General features: G+C 38.7%; 1 long non-coding RNA gene across 3 annotated transcripts in view; it reads left to right on the forward strand.

The window, feature by feature from the left end:
- LOC138852957 (uncharacterized) overlaps window positions 1-10,596 on the forward strand; it is a 156,466-nt gene extending 145,870 nt beyond the window's left edge. For 2 of the 3 annotated variants that reach the window (XR_011392210.1, XR_011392212.1), the window contains one exon: window positions 9,919-10,596. This is a non-coding gene — a long non-coding RNA (uncharacterized lncRNA). Of the gene's footprint in view, window positions 1-3,711; window positions 3,766-9,918 lie in introns of all 3 variants that reach the window. The other variant, XR_011392211.1, reaches the window with a different exon arrangement.
- Window positions 10,597-12,637: the final 2,041 nt, after the last annotated feature.

Genomic DNA, 12,637 nt, shown 5'->3' on the forward strand with positions numbered 1-12,637 from the left:
AATGACCTGACTATGGGTCAGGTAGGTGATGATGGCTCCCGATATGACATTTTCCAGAGCATAGTTCTAGCTGCTCAGACAACTTACGTTCCAAATAAGGAAATCAGATCAAGCAAAAATGATCCTAAATGGATGAACAATAGATTAAAACATATCGTTGGTCAAAAGAGAGGCATATATAGGCAAATCAAAAGAGGAGAGGTGCAATTAAGAAATCAATATATTCAGTTAAAGAGAGAAATAAAAAAGGGAATAAGAAAAGCAAAAAGAGATTATGAGGTTAAAGTTGTAAGAGAATCGAAGACTAACCCAAAAGGATTCTTTCAGGTATACAGAAGTAAGATCAGGGACAAGATAGGCCCACTCAAGTTACTCGGGTCAGCTCACAGACAGTGATAAGGAAATGTGTAGAATTTTTAACACATTCTTCCTCTCAGTTTTTACTCAGGAAGATACTAGCGATATTCCAGAAATAATAAATTATGTAGAACAGGATGATGATAAACTATGCACGATTAGGGTCACAAGTGACATGGTCCTTAGGCAAATTGATAAATTAAAACCTAACAAATCCCCAGGCCCTGATGAACTGTATGCAAGGATTCTAAAGGAATGTAAAGAGGAGCTTTGCAAACCTCTTGCTAATCTTTTCAATATATCACTACAGACTGGCATGGTGCCAGATAAGTGGAAAATGGCAAATGTGATACCTATTTTCAAACCAGGTGACAGGTCCTTAGCTTCGAACTATAGACCAATAAGCCTAACCTCCATTGTGGGAAAATTTATGGAATCAATAATTGCCGAGGCATTTCGTAGCCACCTTGAAAAGCACAAATTAATTAACGAATCTCAGCATGGTTTTACAAAAGGGCGTTCCTGCCTTACGAATTTATTAACTTTTATCACTAAGGTATTTGAGGAGGTAGATCATGGTAATGAATGTGATATTGTGTATATGGACTTCAGTAAGGCGTTTGACAGGGTCCCACATCAGAGACTATTGAGGAAAATTAAGGCACATGGAATAGGAGGAGAAATTTTTTCCTGGATAGAGGCATGGTTGACAAATAGGCAGCAGAGAGTTTGCATAAATGGGGAGAAATCAGAGTGGGGAAGCGTCACGAGCGGTGTTCCACAGGGGTCAGTGTTGGGCCCCCTGTTGTTCACAATCTACATAAACGACATTGATGAGGGCATAAAAAGCGACATAAGCAAATTTGCCGATGACACCAAAATAGGCCGTCGAATTCATTCTGACGAGGACATTAGAACACTACGGGAAGATTTGAATAGACTGATGTAGTGGTCGGAGAAGTGACAGATGCAGTTTAATATAGACAAATGCAAAGTTCTAAATGTTGGACAGGAAAATAACCATACCACATATGAACTAAATAATGTCGATCTTAATATTACGGATTGCGAAAAAGATTTAGGAGTCCTGGTTAGCAGTAATCTGAAACCAAGACAACAGTGCATAAGTGTTCGCAATAAAGCTAACAGAATCCTTGGCTTCATATCAAGAAGCGTAAATAATAGGAGTCCTCAGGTTGTTCTTCAACTCTATACATCCTTGGTTAGGCCTCATTTAGATTATGCTGCACAGTTTTGGTCACCGTATTATAGAATGGATATAAATGCTCTGGAAAACATACAAAGGAGGATGACAAAGTTGATCCCATGTATCAGAAATCTTCCCTATGAGGATAGACTAAGGTCCCTGAATCTGCACTCTCTCGAAAGGCGTAGAATTAGGGGGGATATGATTGAGGTGTATAAATGGAAGACGGGAATAAATAAAGGGGATGTAAATAACGTGCTGAAAATATCTAGCCTAGACAGGAGTCGCAGCAATGGTTTTAAGTTGGAAAAATTCAGATTCAGGAAGGATATAGGAAAGCACTGGTTTGGTAATAAAGTTGTGGATGAGTGGAACAAACTCCCAAGTACAGTTATTGAGGCTAAAACGTTGTGTAATTTTAAAAATAGGTTAGATAAATACATGAGTGGGTGTGGGTGGGTGTGAGTTGGACCTGACTAGCTTGTGCTTAGGTCAGTTGTCGTGTTCCTTCCTTAAGTGAATGTGACCTGCCCTGACTAGGTTGGGGCATTGGCTTAAGCCGGTAGGAGACTTGGACCTGCCTCGCATGGGCCAGTAGGCCTGCTGCAGTGTTCCTTCTTTATGTTCTTATGAGTACAGTATTTAAGTCTCCGCACTGTCGCTTGATCTTCAGATAGTTCCAGACTATGGAACTGAACTTCTCCAGGCTGAGGGACTGACAACCTCAAATCTACGACTTCAAGGGTGATGGACTGATTACATCGTCTTCACATCTCTACTGTTCCTGCCTACTTTCTGTACTCGACTGAAGAAGCCTACTGTGTAGGCGAAACGTTTCGGAATAAAGTTGCTTAACTGTTGCCTATATGTCTAACCAACCTGTCGGTATTGTATACCATTTTGATATTCATCAGTTAGCTTATCGGTCCAACCCTTTATAACGCGTGGTGATAAAATATATACTATGGTTATAACAGACAGAAGCTTAAGACCAACTCAGCTTGTTACTACAATAGCCTTTAGTTCTCTAAGGATCGTTTAGATAAATCGCTGGCATAAGTTTATTGGTTATTCTGGTCTGTTCTAATAGCTGAAACCTTTGTTGCTGCAGTAGGTACTGAGGTCCTAGTGGAATATTTGATGATATCCTCATTGTCTTGCTGAGATCTCCCAGCTCAGACTGACAGATTTCATAACTTGATGTATGAAATACATCCAGCTAGCTTTTGTTCCTATGTAACTATCATGTAGAATGGGGTAGCACCACACCAGTTATGAATAACTGAAGTGCAATGAATACTCGGAGACAGCAACTCAGGAGATTAATTAATTTGTATATTTAGACTCCTTTCTGGGTTCCTCTTCATTTGAAGAGGATACCACTTGGGTTATTATTGCGTATTCAGTAATGTTTAATAAAATAATTCGCCATGTGTTGTTGGTGTTTATGGGCATTACTTTATGGGTTGTCCTGGTCTGTTCTAGCAGCTCCACCTTCAGTTTTTGGTTCCTCTGAGCATATAGCTACAAAGAAACACAGGACATAGCATTATGGGTTGCCATGGTTTACATTATAATTTGTTACGTGGTGTATGTATATGAGGTACATCAAAGTATGCCTTTGTGCGTGTGTGTGTGTGTGTGTGTGTGTGTGTGTGTGTAAATAGGTTTTTCATATCTCCCAAAATAGTGTAAACTTCCAAAAGCTCCAACCCAGACCCCAAGATAATCTCCAGTTACACACAAGGCTTAAAACTCACATCAGATGTATAATTGATGCAATCCCTGGAATATCGCCAACCTCCATCAGGCAAGTACGTAAGATATACGACAAGTATATTATGTGTAAATGGGCTGTCAAGCCTCGTTATCCGCGCACCGGTAATCTGCAATCGTAAACAACCGCAGTTACTGCTAAACTGAGCTTTCAGTTGCGGGGATAATTTTGTGTATTTTGTATGAGAGACAATGAGGCAGCAGAGGTGAATGATTCCATTTGTATTCCATGTCAGTTTATCTTCTCCACCTTTATTAACCTCTATCATTCCCTAGCTTCAGCTGTTAGATCAACGTCTTAGGGGTTATCGATTCTTATTAAACACATCGACTTCTTAGCCTGTAACATTTTACAAATATTTTTTTTTCAGATTACACGTTTAGTTGTGGGACAAAACTCTCAGGTTTTGGCATGGCTGTTAAAGGTAATGTTTACCTGCTTGATTGTATCAATTGTTTTGAAATACCGACAAGTTGAAGTTGATAAAGACAAGCAAGCAGCAACCGTAAACTCTATTAAGACAGAATTTCGCCTGCAGAACGTTGTCTAAATAAAGATTACAATTACTGCTTGTGTCTATCAACCGCAACTTATGAGACTTGTATTATGCAGTACACTTCTGGTCTCCCTAATATACAACGCGCGTAAATTCTCTGTAAAGTATACAGAGAAGGATGACTTAAGCTAATCCCCAGCATTAGGAAGTTTCCTTATTAAGAGAGACTGTGATAACGAAATTTGCATTCTCCTGAAAGGCGTTGAGGAGAGACATACGTGTACAAGCGGATAAAAGGTTTTAATGAAAGAGTTATTAGCCGGGGTTTTAAATATTTAAATACGAAATATAGCTCTTCACAGTTTAGAAATGAAATAAGAAAAACACTGGTTATACTTTTTTTTTATGTATATGCCTGTGAAGAGCTAAGTCCTTGTGCATTATTCAACGCATGGAGCTTTAGAGGCTTGATCCGCATGCAACATACCTATACTTTCCTAATGGGTAAACAGTATCTACAAATGTGTTGAGCAAAGTACCACGTAGCATCATTATTACAAATACTGGAAAGTGGGAAGCTTAAGATGGACAGATACCTACATTAGAAAGTTTTAAGTATTTAATCAGACAAATACAATAAAAAATTTCAAGCATTTGTTGCACAAATTTAAAGCAGTGCTGGGACAAATACAATATAAAGTTCCCAATGAAATCCATAAGCCTAAGAGTTTACAATCGCCTTATAATGATTTCGCGATAACGATAACGGAATTGAAGGAACCTGAGCTAGAGCTTGCCTCAGCCATGTTAATGTGAGAATCGCTCGTACAAACCAGTGGGACCCATGCTAACCTTCCTAATGCATAACAACATTTGTTAGACACATCTTGTTAGGCCGGTTAGTTTTAGGACTGGTTTACCCTGAGGTTCGAACCCTGCTCATTCAATAAGTTGCTTTGAATAGTGTTATTATGAATTCTTTCTACGCTCTGGTTGGTCAAATACACCGGAAAGTGACGTGCTAGTTGGACACAGGCACAAGAAAGTGACGTGCTAGTTGGACACAGGCACAAGAAAGTGACGTGCTAGTTGGACACAGGCACAAGAAAGTGACGTGCTAGTTGGACACAGGCACAAGAAAGTGACGTGCTAGTTGGACACAGGCACAAGAAAGTGACGTGCTAGTTGGACACAGGCACAAGAAAGTGACGTGCTAGTTGGACACAGGCACAAGAAAGTGACGTGCTAGTTGGACACAGGCACAAGAAAGTGACGTGCTAGTTGGACACAGGCACAAGAAAGTGACGTGCTAGTTGGACACAGGCACAAGAAAGTTTCAAGCACGAAAGAAAAAAAGTTTGTCATGCGATGAAGATACAATAGAAAGTTCCAGTCTTAGGAAGGAGAGACTCGGTTGAAAGTTTCAATCATAAGACGAACTTACAATAAAAAGTTTCAAGCGTAGAATGAAAATACAATAGAAAGTTTCAAACATTAAATGGAGAAACTAAAAAAGTTTTCAACATAAAAAAGAGAAACAAAACAAAGTTTTAAACACTGAAAATACAAAATGTTTCAAACATACCACGGAAATATAATTGAAAGTTTCAGATACAGAATGGAGGGATACAATTGGAAGTTACCAAAATAGGAAGAAAATACAATAGAAAGTTTCAAACATAGGATGGAGAAAAAAATGTGAGTGGTAATGGATGGGTACAAACAAAACTCTAGTCGCATCGACCGTCAGGACTTCTCGAGTTTTTTTTTTTCTTTCCTTTTATCAAATCCCGGCATCACTTGCTTCATTTTCCCCAAAAGTTGTCCCGTAATTTCAGAAAAAGTAGGATTTATTAAGCTTAGCTAACTGACTTCTTACGTATGTTTCATGTATTTCTACGACATGGCATATTTTCTTTGATTTATTTCTTTATTATGTGTCTGAAGTCCCTAATAGAGGCGAAAATCGAAAGATTTCAGATGGACATACTGAGTCCAGGAACTATGCACCAACATTCTTAAACAAATTACTGTAATAAGCATATATCTACAGCTGGGATGAGCGAAGTTTTTTTCAGCATATGTAGTTATATATGAAATATTTAACCATTTCTGTAAACAAAACTGTAAACAAAACGTTACTTGTTCTTCAGCGGCGGCTGCTGAACAAGTAACGATATCACTGCCTTACTAAAGTCTCCCAGCTCATTGCTCTTGTTCACACTAGATAACTAACATATACACAGAGCAGCAGCACATTGCTGATGAACTTGATATATCCAATTTTGCTAAATAAAAAAGTAACTGAAATGCCTGTTGCCCTCGAGTATTAATTAATTTGTCATTGCTTATTCATTTTCTGTAGCTCATATAATTTCGTAGTGCGTTGGAGATCTAATTATTTTCTTTGCAATGGTCCTGGAACACACTAATATCTTTTTGTAATGCAAGGTAACATAAGAATATATTAAGAAAAAATAATGCAGAAGCCGTTTTGTGTATATTGTTATGTAGTAACGTGACCAGTAGAAAATCGTTAACGTGTAATAAGGCATAAATAAAAAATAATTAGCTATAAAGCCGTTTTTATAGTGCATCCGTTTTTTATAGTGCAGTAAACAATTATAATGATTTTACCTGGAAGGTAGAGTATAGACTGGGGAGGCAGGTAAGTACACCGCTGATCAAGGACAAGGACGTGATGGAAAGACTCAAATAGCAGAAACAGGCCTTTACTATAACAGTGTTGTTCTCTGTATGTAGAACTTTAATCATGACTTTAGAAAGTTCTCCACGAAGTGAAGAATGTTGCCAATATAGGTTTATTTCTTAACTCTGTGATACGCGGTTGAACCTGCTAGGTTCAGGTCCGCGTTTATTCCTCTGTTCAATTATTGGTAGTCATTCGTTATGACCTGTTTTGACTTTATGGACATTAGGGCTTTCAGGGGTATGAGAAAACATGTACCATGAAAGCTTCTGGGGTTGTGGGACAATACAGTTGGGTTGCAGATGGTGCAACTGAAACAGACAAGTCACGGAAGCCATGTTTGTAAAATCATCTTACTGAAAACTTCGTTGATCACTGGTAGAGGGTTGAAACTGGCACATGCAAACACCACGGTTGGAGTCCCCTTGCATTCTTCTGTTCATTAACAGTCGTTCATTACAACTTATCTTGAGTTTAGTGATGGGCCAGATTCACAGGTTCGAAACTCGACTTTTTGCAGTTTATTTCTTGCTTTAAATACCACTTGTTTCCGTGGTTGCGTTATATATATATACGTATATATATATATATATATATATATATATATATATATATATATATATATATATATATATATATATATATATATATATAATTATATGCTTCAATACTCGCCTTTAACTTAAGAGAAGAATGTGATGTAGAACTCTGTTTCAGCTAGATAGTTCACGGTCTAGTTGTAATAAACTGGTGTTTCACTGAGACAGATGACCATCTTTGCGGTAATGTTGGAAGTTGGGAAGCCGGCTAGCAAGCCAGCCTCTCAGCTTGTTAGTCTGTCAGCCAAGAAACATCAGCTTTCCAGCTGGATGGTCGGCCAGATAGCAAACCAGATAGTCCGCCAACTACTTTTTGTCGGGAAGTTGCCTCCGTACTTTGTATGTCAGTCAGTAAACTAGCGTGACAATTTAGTTAATATATTATCCACTTTGCCAGGCTGTAATATGCTCCGTGAGCTCAGCCAGAAAATCAATTTGCCATCTGTTTGTCAGCGAACAAGTCAGTCTATGTACTAACCTAACTAGCATTCCAGTTAGTAACTTCATCGACCAAGAGTAGGGTTAAGAACACTAAAATTAGAAATAAATATGAAATTAGAAATACATATGAAATTAGAAATAAATATGAAGTGTACAAATGGAAGTAAGACATAAAAAAAGACATACATATACCTAACTTAAAGTTCACTACACATTAAGAAAAGATTTAGGTAAAAGCTGATTTAGTCATAGATTAGTGGGAATGTTTTAAGTTGTGTTCAAGACAATTTGGATAGCTTTTCGTAGAATAGAGATACACGAGTGGGAAAGGTTGTATGAGGACCTCCCCCTCATGGATCAGTCGGCTTCTCAACTGTTATATTTTATCAAGTACTATTTGTGTGTGTGTGTGTGTGTGTGTGTGTGTGTGTGTGTGTGTGTGTGTGTGTGCGCGCGTGCGTTCGCATATGCGTGTAGGTGCCTGGTATCAGGTGAACACGGCTGGACTGCAGTGTGTCACCGCCATGATTGCATGTGTCGTCTCGTGTACGACAGGTGTCTCCACAAATACATGTGTTGCCTTGGGCCGCTTGTCTCGCGGGAGATCTCGTGTTGTTTGAGACTTGGCGTCGAGGTTTGCGATCATGCCTCTCGGGGAGATGTGTAGTTCTTTTGTTAGTGTCCCGCCTAGGAAACGTGCTTGCCTTGCAATATGTCTTAAGACAATGTCTCGCAATACGTCTTCAGGCAGTGTCTTGCACTATGTATTCATACAATGTCTTGCAATTCGTCTTGAGACGGTTTTGCAATATATCTTGAGACAATGTATTGGGTGCTGTTCTTTACCGTCAGTTGTCCGTGGAAGTTCATTAACGTTTCACTGGCTTACCAAACGCTGGATTATTTTACACCGAGCTCTCCCGCGTAATATATTGTCATGATGCATACGAAGCTGATCACTGGAAAACGAAATGAATCTCAGTCTTGGTTACGTGTCTCAGATAATGCGTTGCTGTTAGGCCGCATGTCTCTTTTGCTTTTTGTTTTCATTATGATCTCCGGAAAAAAAAGTGCTTTCTCTCTTTGCTGGTAATTACGTCAGCAACTGTATAGTTACTTTGGTTTAGACAGGTTGTCTGACGCGTTTACTTTGCGACTTCGCAGAAAACTACATGGGTTGGTGTTTTCTTCATCGGCGACCTTCGAAGCGTTAGTATTGGACTTACAACTCTCAAAAATTTAGTTATTTTCCCAAAAACTGTCCTGTGAAAAAAGTAATGCAGTGCTCACTTCAAAAATTTTGTTATTTTCCCAAAAACTGTCCTGTGAAAAAAGTAATGCAGTGCTCACTGACTCGGGAAAGCCGCTGGTAACTTGTTCCGGGGGTTGAGTCTCGGTTTCAACCTCTTAGGCCCCCTCGTTCTTGCCCTTAAAACACCATAAGCTTTCCATTTCTACCACGACGTCATCTAACTCGTTGTCATTCCTGACTCTGAAGAAATGAATTTCAGTGTTCGCTAATATTCTTCTTACTATTTACATTTTTTTAAACTTGCATTTACTTCCCTTGCACTGCATCTCATCCGTTTAATCTATCCCTTTCTTTCCTACCAAGTTCTCTGAGTATTTTGTACATAATTTTGTCTCCGCTAATTATGCTTTCCTGTTATTAATATTATCATGGGGAGCGCTAAACCCGTAGGGATTATACAGTATCTGGTGGTGGTGGGGAAGAATGGAAGGTATTCTGACTTAAGGGAACTGCAGTACAGATTCATTTCCCTAAGATCAAGAGTCCCTCACTAGTTATGCTTTCATGTAAGATTGTCCGGTTTTTTTTTTTTTTTTTTTTTTTTTTTTGTCTATCGTTGTAAACCAGTTTTCTCAATTCCAGGACCAGTTTTGTTACGAACCTCTGAAATTTGTCTCTTAACATGATCAGATGCGAGTTCCAGGAACGTGCTGCATACTCCGTAATGGTAATGACAAAGGTCGTATAATAATGAATCGCTGCTATGGTACCTGAAAGCCCTTCTCTGATTTATGAGGCATGCATTCACTCAGTGGTCGCTTTATAAAGTACTCTGTACATCTGCTCGATAATGCAATTTATCTAGTCAATCACGTGGCAGTACCTCAGTGCCTAAAAGCATGCAGACATGATCAAGAGGTCCAGATGTTGCTGAGACCAAACATCGGAATGGGGAAGAAATGTGATCTAAATGACTTTGACCATTGAATGATTGTTGGTGCCTGACGGGGTGGTTTGAGTATCTCATATACTGCTGATCTACTGGGAATTTCACTCACAAGAGTCTCTAAAATTTGCAGAGAATGGTGTGATAAAACACAAAAATCCAGTGAGCGGCAGGTCTCTGACAGTAAACGCTTTGTTAATGAGAGGGACCAAAGAAGAACGGCCAGACTGGTTCAAACTGACAGGAAGGTGACAAATCAACCATGCATTACAACAGTTTTATGCAGAAGAGCATATCTGAATGTACAACACTTCGAACCTTGAAGTGGATGGGTAGAGCAGCAGAAGACCATACCGACGAGACCTGGTGGAAAAATGGTGACTAAGAATGAAGCCCCTTTTCATCTGGACGCAAAGAAATTCTCATTTAATGAATTTAAGAAGATGCCAATTGTCCAGTGAACACCAGTAATTATTGTCGCACCTCCAGCATACATCGCTCCCAATATAAACAAGTATATTCAAATACTGTGTTAATTTGAGAATCAGTCTTGTTTCATTCATCAGGAGACGGGACAATTGCCTCTTGACACGGATCTTAATCATATAAATGACCCGTTCATTATTGAGCAAATATCAGTCTCTCCATATATAGAGTTAATTACTTTTTTGTGACATTGATTTATCCTTTACAATTTTACTATGTGACTCGCTCTCCTATCAGATTGTTACTTAGTATGTCATAGAAAAAATAAACATTTTTCATTAATAACTTTTGTAATCTGCAGTATAAATAAAGTACACTGAGTGTTGTTAATGACGTATGACTCTATCATTCTAATAATTTACTAGGATGCCATTAGTGATATCTTGATGTATCTTTGGTATCAATATTAACTGAAAACGTATAATAGACTCTGAGTGAGCATGAAATAGAAGGGAGTTAGACGTTCGTGACCTCGTCTCACTTGAAGGACCACTTACTAGAGTGTTCGCGAACTCCCACATGTGACCAACGGATGACTTTACATAGTAAGTCATAGTTGTCATTCGCCAAAAATTATCCAAAAGTATGATGTTTGCTCCTAGATCCTTCTCCATCGTCTATAATTATAACCTATCCCAAATCTTCGATCTCTGATCTCCTTTTCCGAATTTCTTGACCTTGCACTTACTCGAACTTAAGTTCAGGGGCCATTTACTTCACTGTTGCCGTAACCTAAGTCTTCCCAGAAGCCATTTTAGTCCCTTCCTAATAGCATTCTTATAAATAGTTTCACATCGTCTGCATACCCTGTGTGTGTGTGTGTGTGTGTGTGTGTGTGTGTGTGTGTGTGTGTGGTGTGTGTGTGTGTGTGGTGTGTGTGTGTGTGGTGTGTGTGTTTAACATTATTTACATCTACACAATGCGTTAAACAATGGTAAAGCAACAAATTATTGGACACAGACAAAGCTGGTGAAGGAAGGCTTGTAGTAGCTTGAGTAAAATTGATCGTACCATTGCAAAAATATTTTGAAAAGTTTACTATAATGCAGTTTTCTGATTCACAGTATTCATATCCATAACCCTAGTATTAAGCTGCAGCTTAATCTTCACCTTGCAAGGCTAAAATAAAAAAAATCCACTCATCTGAACAGCTATTTGCAAGATTTATTTCTTGTCAAGCTATCATCATCTTCCCTCGGTGTTGAACACACTGCAATTTGTCATATCCTTCATATATGGTGACCAGAACCGTGCGTAGTAATCTAAAATATGAACAACCATCGAATCGTACTCTCAGGGGATGACTTTATCAGATTGAAACTTGAATGATATATCAATAATACCTGAAAGATTGTTGGCTTGTTTTTTGAGTGTACTGCCTCGGGGAGCTGCCATCTTGACTTTGTTTACCAAGGGTTTTCCTTTATGACTTCTCGCTATTATTATTTTGCTTCCGTTATGTATTACTCTGTTTTCGTTAACATAGAAATTCCGTTGCAATATATTTCCAAACTTATGAAGCTTAACCCCGATGCAGTGTGACTATAACCTGCTGTAATATTTATTATGTCAAGAACGCCATCAACCCAATAAAACCCAATAAAACAATGATCTCAGTATAGCGCAGTGAAAAGTGTATTTTGAAAGAATACAGTGTATATCCTTGAGATAAACAGTGTACAGCACTACATAAAAGGAATTTATATAATAATAATAATAATAGTAATAAAAATAATAGTGAAGTGTGGCAGTGTCCTGCCCGGCTCACACCCACCCTACACCCACCACCCACCCTACACCACCACCCACCCAACACCCACCATCCACCCTACACCACCACCCACATACTGCAAACTTGGTTCGTATAAATACATCTTGCATATTACTGGCACAAGCAAGAGAAAGGTAAAGTGGAAATCAGTTTTCTTCCGTGGCATACAGAGTGTAGTAGGATACAGACAGGATGTCAGCACAGCATATCTGTGGGACATGTAAAAAAATCCTTGGAAGGAAATCCAGAATCAAATGCAATCTATACTCTTCCAAACACCATATCTCTTGTACTAGACTAAATACAGCCTCAAAAAATGACCTCGAACTAGCAAGGCGTTTCTGGTTGTGCAATAAAGATGTAGAACTTTGGGCAGGTATCAGAAAGATACTAAGGAGAGTAATAAATGATAAAAATAATCAAGAAAACAAGGATGACCTCTTGGATAGTCTACCAAAAATATATAAAACATGGGAGCAAGAGATAGTGTATCAAAAAATGCAGAATGTCCATAACACAACAGATGACTCGAAACTATCTAGCCACCCACATAGTGCTAAGCCAGACCCATCCCCTAGTCATAGCACTAATACCC

Source organism: Cherax quadricarinatus, chromosome 19, assembly GCF_038502225.1.
Source record: "Cherax quadricarinatus isolate ZL_2023a chromosome 19, ASM3850222v1, whole genome shotgun sequence".
Classification (NCBI taxonomy): domain Eukaryota; kingdom Metazoa; phylum Arthropoda; class Malacostraca; order Decapoda; family Parastacidae; genus Cherax; species Cherax quadricarinatus.